This window comes from Camellia sinensis, chromosome 6, assembly GCF_055761805.1.
Source record: "Camellia sinensis isolate YWXY chromosome 6, ASM5576180v1, whole genome shotgun sequence".
NCBI classification, from domain to species: Eukaryota; Viridiplantae; Streptophyta; class Magnoliopsida; order Ericales; family Theaceae; genus Camellia; species Camellia sinensis.
Window position 1 is genome coordinate 157355138 of NC_138966.1, and position 18642 is coordinate 157373779.

Here is an 18642-nt window from a genome sequence, read left to right on the forward strand (position 1 = left end):
CCACGCAAGGAAGAGTCTGCCGACAAGAAACTATCGCCCACGGATCTTGATGAATACACGCAAGAAGCTTGGCAGTCAGATGCCTGAATCAGATCTCCAGATTCTTATGGAAGCTGGTGATGTGGATAAGGATGAACATTTGGATTACGGGGAGTTTGTTGCTATTTCTTGGCTGATGAAGTCGAGACCAACAATGAAGAAGTCATTAATGCCATCATGCAGGATGTGGACACCGACAAGGATGGACGTATAAGTCATGAAGAGTTTGCATCAATGATGAAGGGCGGGACGGATTGGAGAAAAGCATCAAGGCAGTATTCAAGAGAGACGGTTAGTGTGTAGAGGTCCGGCGGGCGGCCAAGGCGAGGCTGCCGCCCGCCGGGGAAGCAGAATTACTAGCTTCTTTAACCTTGCTCTGATACCATGAAAGAATTTATGTATTTATTGATTGTTGTTGTGTACATATTACAATTACAAGGATTCCTATTATATAGGAGTGTGTTTGGGAGTAGGTGGAGAGTAGGTGAAGTGGAGGTGGTAGTGGTGTAGTGGGTTAGGTTTAGTGGAGTAGGTGAGGTGGTAGTGGTGGTAGGTTTATGGTAAATTCTAACAGTTTTAGTCTATTTTAATTATCTTTATCTGTACCATCTGTTAGTCTTATCTTTTATTGTTCTTTTTTACGCCATCCTTTTGTAGTTCATATAATATGTTCTGCACTTCTTTTCCTTGGAAAATATTATGCTTCCCTCAAGATTCTTTAAGGTTTCTTCTGCATGTTTGGTTGTGAAATCATTAGAAAGCCCAACTGATATATCTCAAATGGTGTTAGATGTGGCCTGATCTGATTGCTAAGAGCAAGGAAGGTGGGGCAGATGTCATCCAAACTTATACATTTTGGAATGGACATGAACCAGTCAGAGGACAGGTGCGGTAATTGTTTTTGCCATCCTATTTGAGGTAATAGCCTTGCATGGTTGAGTTCAACAAATTAGATTTGTTGGTTTCTTTTATTTTTGACTTGTCTGCTCGGGTATAATTTTGAAGGGAGATATGATCTTGTCAAGTTTGTGAAGCTAGTGGGATCCAGTGGACTCTATCTTCACCTTCGAATAGATCCTTACGTCTGTGCCGAGTGGAATTTTGGGTCTCACCTTCCTTATTATGATTATACCAGTTCATTATTTTTTTTCTTCTTAAACTTACAATTTAAACCGTGAAAGATGATACCTTTTCATTTTGTTACAATTCAACAAATTGTTGTCTGGCCAAGAAAGTTCAGCATCGTAAACTAATGAATGCAATAACTGTTAGGTACTTAGATGATGGTCTATTGCTATTATGTGTGCTATGTTGTGACAATAGTCTGGTTCGGATGTGAAAAGCAATAAATTCTGTTTAATGGTGCGAATCACTTGTGCCTCTTGACTTTAATTCTTTATACAAATAAGTTGAGCCAAGTACCATACCAAGCCTCATCCCTTTATATGATGACAGGAAGAAGGGACCTTCTTTTCTTTTCCATACGATCCTTATTAACCACTCTACATCTATTTTTGGGTATCTAGCTATGTTGTTAGAGTCTTGGGCATTTAACCTAATGGTTACAGGTTATAGATGGCTGGGGGTATTGCCCTTGGTGCATTTATAAAAAGTACTGAATATAGAAATCAAACCTTGCACCTTTACCTTTGGGGTGGGGAGAGACCACTTATGGTAGCAGCTGATGGTTGGGAGTATAAAATATGCATGCAATATGTTATAGACAAATTTAAAAGAAATGAAAAAATGTATACATTTTAAAGCATTCTAGATTGTGCTATTATAGGTAAACTAGGGAAAAAATGGCAATATGCCATAATTGATTTATTCATTTGATGACTTTGAGGCTATTAACCAGAGTTGATCTCACTACAGGCCATAACTTGCCAAGTAAACTTTTGCATAGATGGTGTAGCAAAAATTAAAAGTTTTATATTTTGTGGTAATGATACTTAAAAAGATTATCTGTCATTTTTGATATTATGAAAGAATATTTGAGATGACATCATTGTCCTGATGAGGTTTATAAAGAGTTATATTATCAACAAGTACTTTTAGGTCAATATTTCCTTATATTAGATGAATAAACTTGCAGGGGCTTCCCTGTGTGGCTACGTGATATGCCTGGCATAGTATTTCAAACAGACAATGCACCCTTCAAGGTAAAGCATCATCAAGAGCTTTGTTCTTTTTCACATTCACAAAGTTTGTTGCTTGATGCTTTTTGATTGTCTGTGCTAAAACTTTTTGTATGATTTAAAGTTGATGTGATACTGTTAAAAGAAAAGGAGGTTAAAATATATAGAGTTTGGTGATAAATGAGTTGTGTGATTGTAGTCATGCAGAGTACCTTTGCTTCAGAGGTACCTTTACTTTGTATTGGTGGTTTTGCTTAACAGATTGGCAATACCTCATTTTTTTGCAGGATGAGATGCAGCGGTTTGTTAGGAAGATTGTGGATCTGATGCGAGAAGAGATGCTCTTCTCTTGGCAAGGTGGTCCGATCATTATGTTGCAGGTTGTAGGATAATTCTTAACTTACAGATTGAAGTTTGTTAATATAATTAAATATATTTGAGGCACCTAGATAAACCTAGCTTGATATACTCCTATGACATTGTAATCTAATGGACAAGATTATGAGTTCCTTGACTTATTTATTGATTTTCTCCCAATTATATGAAAAGGATATGAACATAATGACCAGGGTACTGCTGCTCAATACTTTCATTTTTTCTTTCTAATACCCTTTTCCCAATCAGTGCCCCCCTGCCAACTGGGGAATAGATAAATAATAATATCTTCTGTTAATTGACATGCCCTTGCTGACATGAAATTGTATTAGATTGAGAATGAATATGGGAATATGTAAAGCTCTTATGGTCAAAAAGGGAAGGCCTACGTTAAATGGGCTCCTAAAATGGCTACTGGGCTTGGTGCTGGTGTAGCATGGGTCATGTGCAAGCCAGTCGATGCTCCGGGAGATGTTGTAAATACTTGTTTCCTTTCATTTGGCATTTCAGTTTCTTCTTGTTATCGTAATACATTTAATTTTCATAAAGCAGTCGATAGACAGCTTCCTGATTTGATTGTTAGGTTTTATCAACAAAAATTGAATGGTGCTTCGGTCCGTTTTATTTTTTTATTTTCCATTTATGCTCTCTCACAGATACCTGCAATGAATACTATTGTGATGGTTACAAGCCAAATTCCTACAAGAAACCGACAATTTGGACGGAGGATTGGGATGGATGGTATGATCAATTTCTTACAATGTCATTGGGTTCCTGATCATTCTATTTGTGTTAATTTTGAGCCTACATGTTGCATGATTTCTTTGAAAATTTTGTCACCAAAAGATTTTTGCAATAATAAATAGGCTGGATCTTTTCCACTAGGCTATCTATTGGAATCTTGTCTCAAATGAGTGGAGTTTACATAGAAGGTTAAACTGTAGAATGAAGCAAAATTGTCAAATAATAGTTTTCTTCCAAGCCATTGTGGAATGCCTCTTTAACTTGCGAGATGTGTCAGCCGTAGCGGTCGTAACAGTGCGTAACAGGAACAACCGTAACGGCCTGTTACGCACCGTTACGTAATGGTTTTGAACTGCTTCTTTCAAAAAAACACAAAAAAAAAACTGAAAATGGAGAAAGAGGGATAGAGAGAAGAAGGAAGATAAAGAGAGAAGATGGAGGAGCAAGAGATAGAGAGAAGAGAGAAGATGAAGAACATGTTATTGATTTGTTGAAACTGTAAGACCTATGTTATTCTATTCAGTTGCTATCACTTAACCATTTTGTTTGTGTGTGTCTATCTATATATTGTTTGAAAATAATAATAATAATAATAATAATAATAATAATAATAAGTGTGGTCATTCTCTATTTGGTTAGGTTAAAATATGTATATATATATATATAAATTTAGGCTCTTATTTATTCTCTTACTTTTGTAATTGTTTATATCATATATAATAGTTAGTGATTGATTTTTTGTATAATATAAAGTCATTAATTATTAAAATAAAATGTAAAAAACTCATTTTATAGTGATTTAAAAATATGAAATATATTGGATCATACTTAAAAATTTACAAAAATTGATCAATATTTATTTTAAACCCAATAAATATGATCATGGAAAAAAAATATGCGTATCGGTAAGTTTTTTTCAAATTGTGCAAAAAATAAAAAAATTCACAGTTCCGGTTATTGCAACCGTTACCGCAACCGTTACGCTATGGGCTTTACACCCCGCAACCGCAACCGTGCCACTGTCACCGTTACGGCGACCGCAACCGCTTTTCAGAACTTTACTTATTTTCTTTGGAAATATTTTAAATCACTTCAAGATAGCCATTATGAAGCATGTTTCGTAACCATCTAGAAAATAAAATCTCCAATGTTTTGTAGATATTACATGAAACCCGTTATCCATTGAGGTTCTTCATATATGTTGCTTACTTTTTCTTTTCTATATTAGTTTAGTAATTGGCTTTATCAGGTGTCATTTGAATGGTTTCTTGCAGCATTTCCTGCCTGTATTCTGGTCAAGTTTCCCATTTCTTGTTCTTGATATGACATTTTCACATTATATAAATTGCGTTATTTGTATAATGATGGGCTGAAATCTGATCACATATGAGAATATTTTTATAGAATGTAAATCTATTTGGTAATTAAATTTTATAGGACATCTTGACAAGAGTCATAAGGCATCAAGACACGATTACATTGCCTCTCATTTGTGAAATATCCTATTCACATGGCAAATTAAAGAGGTTGAAGTCAGCAAGTCATGTATCTTTTGAATTAAGATTGATCATAAGGTATTGATTATTGCGTGTAAGAGAAGAAAGAGAAAAGGCAACTTGGGCTGGGGGACTGTAAAACATGTTTCAAGCATTCAGTTATTTGTGAAACAAAATCAAACTCAATTATGAGTATCTTTGTATCCAATAAACTTGATTTGGCAATCAATATTCTTTTTCAGTGCTAGTTGTTCATATTACATGAGGCTCTATTGAATGCCGAGTCTCTTCTTGATGAAATACCATTGTTATCCCTCCACTGCCTTCTTTTTTGCTTCCTGCTGTTCAAATTAAGGCAATTTCATCTCTCAAGGTTAAAATTTAGGCTGAGGGTTTTTTCATACAAGTTGATAGGAAATTGATTCATCTACATGGGTTCTTTTTGAAGGTACACGGAGTGGGGTGGAACATGGCCCCATAGACCTGCTGAAGACCTTGCATTTGCAGTCGCTCGGCTTTTTGAACGTGGAGGGAGCTTTCAGAATTATTATATGGTAAATTAATGCATTCTAAGATGCAATACAATTAATAATAGAATCAGATCATTGAGCTGTGAATTTAAAAAAAAAAAAAAAAAAATCTTTTGGCTAATTGATATTCAATAATTGTTAGGGTTAAAACAAATTTCCTTTGCTAGAATATTTTATATTAGTTACCATCAAAACTTGCATGATTTCCGTGGTTTGCTCAGAAGATACAAGACACCCTAAAGGGCAAGTGAACCTTTTAAATTATGAGCACCATATTTTATTTTGGTAATCATGGGTTACCAATGTATGATATACATATTTTTATGTATATATGTATTTCTCCTCACCCCTGCTAAGCTTTAACACAAGGGGGAATGAGGATAGTGGACACAGTGGAGCCAAGAGCACTATGGAAAAGTCCAAGCACCACCTTTGAAAGAGCACAACTTTTGAATGGATGATGGCATCTATATACTCATGGCAGCCTTGTATCAGCGACAATGTGGGACAAGGCCACAGTTTTTCCAGCTAAGTATTAACATGATGGAAAGGCAGAAAGTCAAAACAGTAGAGTTAAGGACACTAAGGCACAATTCAAGCACAACCTCCAAAAAGACCTATCTTTTGAAGGGGTGATGACGCATATGCTGCATATTGACCACCAAATGCATGGTTTCCCTGGTTTCTGCTTGCAGTTTGTCGGTGGGACGAATTTTGGCCGGACTGCAGGGGGCCCAAACTATATTACTAGTTATGATTATGATGCTCCAATTGATGAATATGGTAAGTTAAACTTTACTTAAATAAGATAATTTTTTTTTGGGTTAACAACTGATGTATAACTTGGATACAATTATATGGTTTAGTTGCTTATTCATATCACTATCGGCATTCTCATTGAAATGGTTGTTCACCAATCTCACTTTTTATCTCTTTATTTTTCATACAGGATTACTAAGACAGCCAAGATGGGGGCACTTAAAGGATCTGCATGATGCTACAAAGCTTTGTGAACCTGCTCTAGTTGCTGTTGATTCACCTCAGTATATGAAATTGGGACCAAAGCAGGAGGTTTGTCTTAACTGCACGATCTACTTTAACTATTAATGGCAAAGTTATCTTAGCTTCGTTATTTTCGTTAGCTAGAAGTATCAAAAGATATATTGCAATTTCTATGATGTCAAGTTGTAGCCTCTGATGTTTTTCCTACTAGCATACTGTAGAGTTCAGCATCAAGCAAGACCCAATTTTTGAAGTTCTAGGATTGGAATTTTCATTGTTGACTGTGTTTCTCACGTAATGATATCTGAAAAGAAACTGTTTCCATGCTCGTGGCATTGAGGTGACAGTGTTTCACTGCAGTTTGTTGGTAGTGTAAATGTGTAAAGCTCTTGAGATGAAATGATAAGTATCTGAACTTATCATTAGTATGGGCAATTTAAAAGCAAGCAGGCCTCTTAGTGCTTGTTGTATACTGCAAATGAATAATTTAATTCCCCTAGGACATTCAAATTTGCAATAAATTTACAACCTGGTTTTGTAGTGCTTAACCTAAAATAGCTATGTAGTTATGCCATTTGTTTTGCAGATATACTAGAATTTTTTCAGTTGCTTTGGGCAGAGGGAACTTTGTTTTCTTCGTCGCAATTTATTTTTTTCGTAAAAATTGCCATTAGATGTCTTATTCTTCCTGTCCTCTTTTACCCTTTCAATGTACTTCATTTTAGAAATTAACACAGTTGATAGGACTAACTTCAGGCGCATTTGTATGGTACAAATGTTCATAGTGAAGGCCAGACCTTAACTTTGTCAGGAAATAAAAGCACCTGCTTAGCATTTCTTACAAATATTGATGAACATAATGCGGCTGCTGTGACATTCTTTGGTCAAGTATATACTTTACCACCATGGTCAGTGAGTATATTGCTAGACTGCAGGAACACAGTTTTTAACACTGCCAAGGTATGTTAGTATTTGTTATATTGTATGTATGAAAATTATACTGTTTACTGATCAACAAGCAGCATGTCAGATGACCTTTGATGTCAGTTCAAAAAAAAAAGATAACCTTTGACGTATCATATGTCTACATATGTTCATGCAAAAAATTTGGCAGTTATATTTACTTGATAGTTGATAGAGTGGTTATATGTAATTGGACATTCAATATTCATGTGAAGGCAGTGAATTAGCGATATAATATGCTATAGCTAATTTAATTATTTGCATAGTATATTATTAGCTAATTTAATTATTTGCATAGTATATTATTAACTGTAAATACATTATCAGATTTCCATATTATAATAAGCTATCTAATAGTCCTGCTTGTGGTTCTTACCATAGGAATTGTAAATATTTATTTTCTAATCCAGTTTCTGAGACACCTCTCGTCCTTTCAATATTTCGAGCAGGGTGGGGCTCAGACTTCCATTAAGACAACAGAGTTCAGTTCTCTTCTTTCTACAAATGTTTTTGTACTTCGACAATTACCGAGTCAGGATGAAGTTACCTATATCTCAAAAACTTGGTTGACTGTTAAAGAGCCAATTGGTGCATGGGGTGAGGACAATTTCGCTGTCCCAAGGCATTTTGGAGCATTTAAATGTGACAAAGGATCGTTCTGATTATTTGTGGTATACGACCAGGTACATCTTTATCCAAGTCTTACAGCTTGGTACATTAAGATCAAGCTGTATAAGTAGAAATATCATTTTTGTATTGACAAATTTTTTACAACTCATTTTCTAGTACAACTTATTTTAGCCGATGCCTATTCAATATCTAACTGCAGAATATATTCTGATGATGAAATCTCATTTTGGGATGAAAATTCAGTTGAGCCAGCACTTACAATTGATAGCATGCGTGACTTGGTGCGCATATTTATTAATGGGAAGCTTATAGGTACATTTAATTTTATTTGTGTATCCCTTTCAGAATTCTCTTCGTTCTGGGACAGAAGTTCACTTATGCAATAGGCTTCTCTTTTAATTTATTTTACTTTCTATACGTCATTCCCTTCCCTTGTCTTCTCTTGTTTTATGATCACTTTGTGCCTTTGTATGTGTGTGTCTATATATACTTATAGACAAGATTTTTTCTCTGACTATGTGATCTGTCTTTTGAAAGTGATGGCAGTGCGGCTGGCCATTGGGTAAAGGTGGACCAACCTGTTCAACTTAAGCAAGGATACAATGATTTGATGTTATTATCTGAGACAATTGGCTTGCAGGTAATATTTCTTAGAGTGGGTTGTATCCCAAGCCACTTTCTAAATAAAATATATTCATGACTCTTCTTTCCAAGAAGGCTTACAGTGTTAAATTCTTTGTCATCTTTTGAAACTAGGTTATGATGTGTAAAATATTCTTAGATGGAATTTTTGCATGTACCTGTCGAGTTAAATATTTAGGAATGTCAACTCTGATTTTGTATTTATTGGGTTTGAGCAGATTCTTGCATTTGCTTCTTCCCGAAAAGTATACTATCTAATCATCAGGGTGGAGCCAGGATTTTCCTTTCGTAGAGTCAGGCAACAACCAATTGATTACCCAAATGTCTAATTGTGTACCTTCATCACAATTCACAATAATCAAACTAAAATCTTGAACCAGAACCACCAATTTGATTTACTAGAAATAGAAACTAAACATTTGAGTGAGAATGTAAAATGGAGAAATTAGGGTTGAAAGTTAGGAGGAAGAAGAAGAAGAAGAGAGAACTTTGTATATATTAAAAACCAATTAATTCCCTCAACTGTACATCACTCAAATATATATAAAAAACCTAAAGTAGCAATATGACCATCGTACCCTCAACTTAAGTAAATATTAACAAGAGAACAAAAATAACTAAAAGAACTATTCTAACACTCCCCCTCAAGCTGGAGCATAGAGATCGAACATGCCCAGCTTGGCAGACAAACGAAGAAATGAAGGCCGAGCCAAAGGTTTGGTGAGAATATCACCCAATTGATCCTCAGAACGAACATAAGGAGTCACCAGTTGCTTGCGGAGTAAGAGATCACGAATAAAATGGCAATCAACTTCGATATGTTTGGTGCGTTCATGAAACACAGGGTTATTGGCAATGAAGATAGCAGCCTGATTGTCACAAAACATGCGCATAGGAGTGGAAACAGAAAAGCCAAAATCTTGGAGAAGAGACTGAACCCAGAGCATCTCAGAAGCAGAATGAGCCATGGCGCGATATTCAGCCTCGGCACTAGAACGAGCAATGACGGTCTGTTTCTTGCTACGCCTAGTGACAAGATTACCACCAACAAAAGTACAATAGCCTGAGGTGGAACGGCGGTCAGTCGTATTACCAGCCCAATCAGCATCACTGAAGCCAGCGACAGACAAGGAGGAAGAGGGGCGGTAGAGCAACCCCCGACCTGGAGCACGCTTTAAGTATTGCAAGATACGACATACAGCCACAAAATGGGGTTGGCGGGGAGCATGCATAAACTGACTGACCACACCCACAGCATAGGTAATATCTGGACGAGTGACAGTGAGATATATTAACTTGCCAACCAACCGACGATAACGACCAATATTAGGAAAGAAGTCGCCAGTGTCACCAGCAAGCTTGACACTAGAATCCATGGGAGTATCACTGGGGCGAGTGCCTAAGAGACCAGTCTCAGTAAGAAGATCAAGAACATACTTCCGTTGAGAAAGAAACAAGCCCTGAGAAGAACGGGCAACTTCAATCCCAAGAAAATACCGAAGATGGCCCAAGTCTTTGGTGTGAAATTGTTGTCCCAAATACTGCTTCAAAGCAGCAATACCATTGGAGTCACTCCCTGAAATGATGATGTCATCCACATAGACAATAAGAACAATACTCCCAGTAGACGAGTGGCGAACAAAAACAGAGTGATCAAAAGTGGAACGGTGAAAGCCATAGGCAAGCACAACAGCACTGAAGCGATCAAACCAGGCACGAGGGGACTGCTTAAGACCATACAAGGCCTTCCTCAATCGACAAACAAGATGCTCTTGGCCGGGAACAACATAGCCAAGGGGCTGATCCATATAGACCTCCTCGTGGAGATCACCATGGAGAAAAGCATTCTTGATATCCAGTTGATATAAAGGCCAAGACTGATTAACTGCAACAGAGAGAAGAATCCGAACAGAGTTAAGACGGGCCACAGGAGAAAAAGTCTCCAAGTAATCAACACCATAGGTTTGGGTGTAGCCTTTAGCTACCAGGTGAGCCTTAAGGCGCTCAACAGTTCCATCAGGAAGATACTTAACAGTATAAATCCAACGACAACCCACAATAGATTTGCCAGAGGGCAGAGGGGTAAGGTCCCAGGTCTGATTTTGATGAAGAGCATGCATTTCCTCATCCATGGCAAACTTCCAACTAGAGATGGACATAGCCTCAAGATAGGTGCGAGGAATGGAAATACTCGACAAGCTACAAGCAAAAGAGTGAAGACCAGGAGAGAGGCGATCATAAGAAACGAAATGAGCAATAGGATGTTGAGTGCAAGTGCGTTTACCTTTGCGGAGGGCAATAGGAAGGTCATCAGATGGTAGAGCAGCAGGTGGAACAGGGGCCTCAGACGAAGGAGATGAACTGGCCGGGCCATAAGACACAATGCGACGAGCTTGAGACCGTTGATAAACCTGCAAAGGAGGGGTAGAAGTGAGAGGAGAGAGAGAGGATAGAGGAGTGGATGTGGAAGGAGCATAAGAGGGAAGAGTAGGAGCGAGAGAGGCTGGCTCCCCCTCACGAGAAGAGAGAAGATCAGTAGATAACTGTTGCCCAGAGGAAGAAAAAAACGGAGTAGACTCAAAAAACGTTACATCAGCACTGACAAAGTAGCGACGAGACTCAAGATGATAACACCGGTACCCTTTTTGAGTGCGAGAATAACCTAAGAACACACACTTGCGTGCACGAGGAGATAACTTATCCAACCCAGGGTCAAGAACATGGACAAAGGCCACACACTCGAAAATGCGAGGAGGCAAGGGAAAAGGAGATGTGGTGGGATATAGCAGAGAATAAGGAGATGTGTGTACAACACTAGAGGGCATGCGATTGATAAGCAAACAAGCAGTGAGAACAGCATCGCCCCAAAACTGTTTGGGGACATGCATATTAAACATCAGGGTGCGAGCAACATCTAGCAAATGGCGGTGTTTCCGTTCTGCAACACCATTTTGTTGGGATGTATGAGGACAACTAGTTTGATGAATAATACCATGAGCATCACAAAAGGTAGTTACAATAGATTGCACATATTCTAAGGCATTATCAGACCGAAATATCTTAATACATTTGCCAAATTGAGTAAAGATTTCATTATAAAACTTAGAGATGATGGAAGGCAAATCAGATCTTTGTTTCATTAAAAACAACCAAGTCATCCGAGAGTAATCATCCACAAAAATAACAAAATAAAAGAACCCATTAACAGTAGGAGTTCTAGAAGGACCCCAAATATCTGTATGGACAAGAGCAAAAGACTTAGACACACGACTAACACTACGACGAGGAAAAGAACTACGATGATGCTTCCCAAATTGACAGGCTTCACACTCAATTTGAGAAACATGACTCAAACCCGGAACAGCTAACTTGAGCTTGGCCAAGGAGGGATGACCCAAGCGAAAATGCCACTGAAGAGGAGATACACTAGCACTCAACACAGCAGATAAAGGAGGAGACGTCTCAGCGTCCAAAAAGTATAAGCCATCCTTCTCATGCCCCGAACCAATCATCCTCTTGGTCTGGAGGTCCTGCAAAACACATGAAGTAGGAGAAAAGGTTATTGAACAATGGAGAGCTTGAGTCAATTGGCTAACAGAAAGCAAATTAAATGGAAATTTAGGAACATAAAGACCAGAAGGTAAGGACATGGATGGAGTGGGATGAAGAGGACCTTGACCACAGACAGGCCGAGAAGATCCATCAGCAAGTATAATGGTATGATCAACAGGTCTAAGAGTATCAAAAAGAGAGGAATTACCAGAGACATGAGAACTAGCACCAGAGTCTAGGAGCCAAGGCTGAGAGGACTTAGCCACACATGCAATATTACCTGAACTAGCCATGGTAGTAGAGGAAGAAGGTAGACTAGGCCGGAGAGACTGGACAAGGGCAGTAAGCTCACTAATTTGAGTAGTGAGTGTCTCATGCGAAGTAACAGGAGAAGCATCCGAGCCAGTGGACAACAAGGAAGACTGTGAGGAGGGGACATCCATAACCTGATGGATATGATCAGGTCTGCCATGCTTTTGCCAACACCAAGGTTCAGTATGACCTTGGGAACCACAATGAGTACACTTGCGATCACCACGTGTACGAGAACCAGGTCCACTACAACTGCCACCACGGAAACCACCACGTGAGCCACCACTACGAGAACCACCTCCACGAGAGCCCCGGAAACCAGAAGAAGAGCTCCGGGAACCAAAAGAACTATTCAAACCCCCGCGAGTAGACCCATGATCACTACTACTGGAAACCAATGCAGAAGATGATAAAGAAGACCCAACAGTGGATTGTGCTTGTCCCAATGAAGAGCGTAACAGCCTAGAATAGGCATTGGCAGCCGAAGGTAGAGTGTCACTGGCAAGAATCTGATCTTTGAACCCTCGCAACTCAGGATCTAAGCCAGAAAGTAAAGAAGCCATCATAAACGCCTCCCAATGTTGTTTCTGGGTGGTCACATCAGTTGTGAAAGGTCGATGCTGCAGTAACTGATCTCACAAAGTCTTGAAACTACTATAATAATCAGGAAGAGACCGGCCAGATTGACGCATAGCAAAAATCTGTTCATATAACTCGTAGACTCGAGAGACATTACTTTGAGTTGAAAAAGACTCAGCAAGGGAGTCCCAAATGGCCTTAGAGGTATCACAAAATTCCACGGTAGTAGCAACCTGTGGTTCCAGACTATGCCAAATCCAACCCATCACACAAGAATCCTCACAACACCAATCATCATAATCCTTATCATCAGTAGAAGGAGGGAGGTCACTAAGATAGCGGGACTTCTTCTTACCTCGTAAGAAAATCTTGACAGCATGGGCCCAAGCCAAATAATTAGCACCATTCAATTTCTTTGTAGTGATAGATTTAGGCATATCATCATCTTTACCCATAGTTATAGCCTTAGCCTCAATCTCAACCATAATGATCAACCAGACTTGCAAACAGTCAATACCCACAATCACCACTATAAACACAGAACTAGCTCAACAACCAAGTTTGGACCCAAATGAGACCAACACATCAACTCAACAGTAGCAATCAATAAAGAGAGGACAAATATCCCTTGCTAGAAGGGTGTCAGCCCTTAGAGGGGTGATTTTCGTCTCCAGAAACAGCCACAAGTGATTTTCGGCTCCAGAAACAGCCACAAATTGAACAGAATATCAACCCCACAGGAGTAAAACAACAAATTAAGATCAAGGACCCTTAGAGGGGTGATTTTCGGCTCCTAGGGAAGTGAGCCCAGCAAGAAAAACCAGAAAAAAATAGTCCCAAAGGCAGATTCAAAAAAACAGTCCCAAAAACACGAAATAGTTTCAAAAATCGAAAACTCACATCAGGGATGATCAAAAAATTCCACAAAAATCACCATAAATCTCAGGAGGCAATTTCGAGTCTAGGGGTGAAGGACCCGTCCGTACACTGCTGACGTCATGCTGACGTCATCGTACGGCTGATGACATCAGCACGTCTCGGTCACCTCAGATCGATCTTTAGAATCTGTAGAACCCTTTCTAATGAAGAAGAGATGGCTCTGATACCAAGTGAGAATGTAAAATGGAGAAATTAGGGTTGAAAGTTAGGAGGAAGAAGAAGAAGAAGAGAGAACTTTGTATATATTAAAAACCAATTAATTCCCTCAACTGTACATCACTCAAATATATATAAAAAATGTAAAAAAATATATGTATTATTGATTGATATATGTTGTTGTACTATATTACAATTACAAGGATTCCTATTATATAGGAGTGTGTTTGGGAGTAGGTGGAGAGTAGGTGAAGTGTGGTAGGTGGTAGTGGTAGGTGGAGAGTAGGTGAAGTGTGGTAGGTGATAGTGGGTGAATTTTAATAGCCCCCGCAAACTCAAGGAGGATAGAAACTAACCAACTTGAGTTTGAAGAGAGGAACAAAACAAGAAAATACATAAAAATAAAAAAGGATAGGAGACACTGTATGGTCGTGTCAGACCATTGGTGAAGACACTGGATGGTGGTGTCATAACGTTGTAGAGGACACTGTATGGGGGTGTCAGACCGATGTAGAAGACAGTTTATGGGGTCATGTCGGACCGTTGTAGAAGACAGTTTATGGGGTCATGTCGGACCGTTGTAGAAGACAGTTTATGGGGTCATGTCGGACCGTTGTAGCAGACAATGTTGTGACAGTTTACGGAGTCTTGCTGGACCCTTGTAGAAACTAACCGGAATCAATGTCGGGACAGTTTACAAAGTCTTGTCGGACCCATGAAGGAGCTAACCGGAATCAATGTCGGGACAGTTTACAGAGTCTTGTCGGACCTTTGTAGAAACTAACCGGAATCAATGTCGGGACAGTTTACAGAGTCTTGTCGGACCCTTAAAAAGTCGCACCCTCAAAAGGTGTGCCCAATTTTTTAAAAAGCCGTGCCATCAAAAGGCGTGCCCAATCCATAAAAAGGCGTGCCATCAAAAGGCGTGCCCGACACGCGGCGATGCACGTGATCGACAGTGCGCGTGTCGGCCTCTTCGTCATGTGCTATATAAATGAAGGCGGAGGCTGAGAGAACATGTGGAAATCAAACCAGTCTGAAACCTCTGAAAAACTCTTCGTGGGCTGAGAGAGATACACTGGTAATACTCTGTAAACAATCTGTAACTAACCCATCTCTGAAACACTCAGCAACCATAACATGGCCTCTTCTTTCCGTCCAGCTACCCAGAACATGGCCTCCTCTTCCCGTGGTCTGCTTACGCTCTTTCCAGAACTGAACGAGTCCACAAGAGAAATAACTGGTGCGGTGGCCAGTGAACCCCAACCAAACACTTCTGGGTTTGCTCCTTTGAACTTTCCGATGCGGTCGGTGGAGCAAAAACTGGCGGTGCAGTCGGATGTGGAGGCCAATCAGTATACATTGAAGTCATGTGTGGAAACCATGACTGCGGTCACAAACTTGTCGCACCGGCTGCAGAGCAGGACAAATGAGGTGCAACAGTTAAACTCCCAGCTGGCTCTGCTCCAACGCATGTATAAGGATGCGCGAGCAGAGATAAATGTGCTGAAAACGGAAAACAAGGAGCTGAAGCGGAAGGCCACCGTGATGTTCCGATTTGGAGGTCCACCATATGCTGTAGTGGAGGAGCAGGGAGGAGTGAACGTGCTTGGTGGTCTAGGAAACACGGAGGCAACACCATCAAGGGCCGGCCAGGACGGAGGCAAGAAGAAAAGACCGGCGGCAGAGTAGAGAAAAAATCCCACTGTGGGTGTGGTTGTTGTGTTGGTGGTTTTGTTTTGTTTTGTTTTTTTTTTTTATGATGTAAAATTGTGATCGGGGTTGATCGGTGAGAAGAATAAAAGATGGTTTGGTGTGTAAAGCTATATGGGTATGAATGGAATTGGAAAAAGATTAAAAATAATGTGAAAGAAAAATAAAGAAAGAAATAATAAAAATAGATTTGAATAACGAAAAATATATTAAAAAAAAAAATATATATATATATATATACAATAACGAAAGTGGGGAACAAGGAGTGCACCATAAATTTTATAAACAAAAGTTTGGGCGGTGGATGCAAAGTGAGGAGAGAGAGTGTTGGGCTGTGTGGGTGGAGAATAAAGAAAAGAATCATACAGCTGTGTGTATATTGTATGGCAGACAAAACTGAAATTCAGTCCACCAATTTAGAAAACCAGCCACCATATTGATCTGCCCCACGTGCTAATCAGCTCAAGTTTAAAACAAAACAATAAATACCCATGTGTTTGAAAACACATACATAATATATAAATATAAGAAACTCATATATATATATATATATAAAAGGATATGGCGGAGACCTACGATGACGAAGTTGCTGTGCTGGATGAGAATTAGTGGTGTCTGCAGTTGTTATCAGTGTGTGGACTCCGCAACTAGTAGGGCTAGGAGGTCTTCGTGGTACAACTATACCCAGATGTGGGGATTTGGTTTCAGAGGATTTTGCAGTTTGGCCACGGCCATAAAGTGGGACTAAGGATCTTTGTGAAACTTCGGCTTTGCATACAGGGCATTGTGGTTTTTGCTGGTCAGGGTTTTCAGCAGAGACACTCTGGAAATGGATCCATTTGTAAATGCAAGGCCAACAATAGAGGTGACCGCAAAGCGTGACAACTGGGTCCTGCACAGAGTCTAGGCAAATGTTGCAGTCAAAACCAATGGAAGGATTATCTTCTGACTCATCAACTGTGGCTGAGACAGAATTCCACTTCTCTACAGAAGCCCCATATTCAACGGATTCATTTTGTGCTTCAGCCTCTTGAAGATACTGCTCCATAACCATTTTGAGTGCTAAAAAATGCGTATCTTTCTTAGTTGCCGGAGATCAGAGAGAGACAAAATGGCGTCTTACAGACAAAATGCCAGAGAGAGGTTTTAGAGAGAGAAAGAAAGAGAGAGAGTATGCAGATGTAGCAAAGGGATGAACGTTTGAGTATGTGTAGAAAATAAGCGGAATAGGTTGAGGTCCGGCGGGCGGCCAAAGTGAGGCTGCCACCCGCCGGTGAAGCGGAATTACTAGGTTGTCAACCTTGCTCTGATACCATGTAAAAAAATATATGTATTATTGATTGATATATGTTGTTGTACTATATTACAATTACAAGGATTCCTATTATATAGGAGTGTGTTTGGGAGTAGGTGGAGAGTAGGTGAAGTGTGGTAGGTGGTAGTGGTAGGTGGAGAGTAGGTGAAGTGTGGTAGGTGATAGTGGGTGAATTTTAAACCTAAAGTAGCAATATGACCATCGTACCCTCAACTTAAGTAAATATTAACAACAGAACAAAAATAACTAATAGAACTATTCTAACAATTTGAGTCTACACGATATTACTTTTTCCCGAATAAACAAAAAATTGAATAGATTAAAACCCAAAAGAGAACACCACAAATATGTAAACTTGTGTTAACAATTATTGTTCTTATGGCTTGGCATGAGTAATTTGAAGTAAAAGAAATGTCTAAAAGATGATTCACAAAAATTTTCCCGGAGCCAAAATGGAAGCATAAGTGATGTTAAAGGTCAAAAAATGGAAAGAATATTGAGTTACCCAAAATGATTTTACAATTTCAGTGGGGTTTCATGACCCCACTCAGGGACATGTAGCTCTGCCATGCTTCTTGTCATTAGCTTGAGCTGGTTGTATGCTTATTGCTGGGCCAATTCTCTTCAGAGTCTTATCTCTTTTCATGAATTGGAAATTACTTTGATGCATTTTTTTTGCAGTGATATAGTCCTCCGAGAGATACTAATTCCATCTTTTTTGTTCATTCTCTTTCATTTATTATACAGAATTATGGTGCTTTCCTTGAGAAAGATTGGGTAGGATTTAAGTGTCCAATTAAGCTTACTGGGTTTAGAAATGGGGATATTGACCTCTCTAACTCATTATGGACCTATTAGGTACTTCTTTTTTATTATATTATTGCAATTTTCTATTCTGTATTTTGGTCTAAAAATTTTCCAATATGCAATCAGTCTATTAGATACCTGTGTGTATAGGGTATCTTTTTAGTAGATTTCCAATGAATTAGTAAACGTAAGTTTTTATCAGCAAGCATGCTTGTTTCCATGTTGACTTCCAGTTTGCTAGAGAATGAACCTTGCAAAATATGTTTTAGTGACTTGCTCGAAATGACAAATATGCAGGAATAAGACTGAAGCATCAAGACACATTGCAGTATTTTACCGTATTATGATATATGGACCAATATTTATCTTGCTAGTCATGATAATCTTGCATTCTCTCTTTATCATGTTGCAATATTGGCATGCCAGATGCGAAGAACAATGCAATTACGGTGATTTTGTGACATCTTGGCCAATGTTGTGAGCGTTGAATAGAATCCTAAACCTAGAAACTTTTAGTAACACTACCCTCCACAAAAAATAAATTGATAAAATAATTGCAAACATAATTAAGTTTCTTAACCTGTCCTAGATCTGAAAAGTAGTGGTTTCAAATGCATCCTTGTGGCAAAGGTTAGATCTCTTTTTGGTTAATCCTGGAGACCATATTAAAACTTACTCCACTTTCATATCATATCAATTTAGTGTTCACA

The 18642-nt window shown here is 38.9% G+C and overlaps 1 pseudogene across 1 annotated transcript; it reads left to right on the forward strand.

Moving 5' to 3' along the window:
* Window positions 1–79: 79 nt before the first annotated feature.
* LOC114275340 (beta-galactosidase 9-like) lies at window positions 80–18150 on the forward strand (annotated as a pseudogene). The gene is made up of 15 exons (XR_014333921.1): window positions 80–201; window positions 854–930; window positions 1045–1144; window positions 2135–2201; window positions 2465–2557; window positions 2885–3038; window positions 3209–3293; window positions 5241–5346; window positions 6018–6105; window positions 6272–6393; window positions 7081–7284; window positions 7737–7970; window positions 8117–8228; window positions 8465–8557; window positions 17873–18150. The product of XR_014333921.1 is annotated as a beta-galactosidase 9-like (transcript).
* The last annotated feature ends 492 nt before the right edge of the window (window positions 18151–18642 follow it).